Source organism: Montipora capricornis, chromosome 6 (assembly GCF_036669925.1).
Source record: "Montipora capricornis isolate CH-2021 chromosome 6, ASM3666992v2, whole genome shotgun sequence".
Taxonomy (NCBI): Eukaryota; Metazoa; Cnidaria; class Anthozoa; order Scleractinia; family Acroporidae; genus Montipora; species Montipora capricornis.
Window position 1 is genome coordinate 28,648,736 of NC_090888.1, and position 1,655 is coordinate 28,650,390.

The window sequence follows — 1,655 nt, forward strand, 5'->3', positions numbered from 1 at the left end:
GCGGAGCATGCGCACTCATTTTGCCGCAGTGTCTGGTAACCCATCGATGCGAGAAACGTTTGGTTTTGTAGCCATGATGTCATCAACCGTCCGTACGTACGTCCGTGCATCATCGTACTTACGTCCACCCGTCCATGTATGCCAATGCGACCAGTATCATGCTAGTTTATAGTATACATCTTTGATCAATTGACACCTGTCAAATTAAGGTATCCGCTGACCAGTTTTACATGCCATATCGGGGGCTCAAGCTTAGAGATCACCGAGGTCAGTTGTTTTTTTAAAGGTGACCGCTGACCAGGTGCTAGTTTTCGATTGGATTGCAGGCTCAACCCAGGTTAACTCACCTAAACGAAAGCGAGGCTTTATTTATAGCGCGCCTTCTGTGGCTCGACGCGGCTACACGGCCATACTACGTCAACTATAGTTCTTACACAGTCAAACCTATTCGTGCTCACGTGGAAAACGGTTTGGAAAATGTTTTCTTTCTGCATTTTTCGCTGGTTTCAATCGATCCAGTTGGACATATGATATCTGTGGTCCACACTGGCGGCTACGCAGTTATTGAAGTCAAGCATCAGAGGGATATAAACTTAAAGCTGATTGTTGGCTTATCCTTAGAAGCTTGATAAGGTTACATGATGCCGGCAGGATCTATGACTAGAACAGAAACGAAAGGAGAGCGAAAGAGAACGACAACGACAAAACAGATTATCAGTAATAGCTCATACTTAGTGGAAGAAGTTACTCGATAATTTTTTTCCTTGGGCACTAAACCGTTTGTTATTTTCAAAATTAAAAGTGGTCAACTGGAATTTAAATAACAATTATCTGCACTCTTTTGGACATAAATAAAAAGTTGATTTGTTTGTTAGTTGTGCTCTAAAATGCGATCGAACAGGTGCTTTTTAGTCCGTTTGCCAAACTGGTTTTCGATGTGAGTCGACAGTGACAGGAAATTTTTGCCCTTATGTTATAAACACCTAATCGCAATGAGATCTCGTAAATTTAGGGAAAATTTCACTAGCTTGTGTTTTCAGAAGTTTAAAGAACCTAAACGTTATTTAAGTGTTGGAGCGGATCTTGTTTAAAGTCCTTTCCTGGTTGCATTGCCGTATTTTGCCGATTCTTCTTGCAAGCCAACCTGACGTGTTTCAATGAAATACATCAAAATGTGAATGTTCTCGTTTTCAGAGATAAAGTGGAATAAAGTACATCAGTAAAAGGCTTTTTTAACCTTGAACTGACAAAGTTTTTTTCATGGCTTCTAATTTTTGGCGTGATTCCTATTCGCTGGCTATTAACAGTTAACTTTTTTTCCTTTTGCATTTGCTCGCTGAGGGTGTGCTTGTTTTCTTTTAAAACTCATGCGGTTCAACAAAAATTCATTGCCAAACTTGTGAATTCCAAAGTAAATTTCACTCGAAAAACCGATATCGTACTCATGGCTTCGTGATTCCGGCATGCGATATCGGTTTTTAGCGTAAAATGTACCGTGGAATTCACTAGTTAGGCAATGAGCTTTTCTATACAAGAAAGCAAAGATAATGATTTAATTATTAAAGCAGCAACCGGAAACATCAAAACGCGGGCAATTCGAACCTTTTATTTTCATTAACCCTACAGGCAGTAAGAATAAATAACCAAGGAGCTCC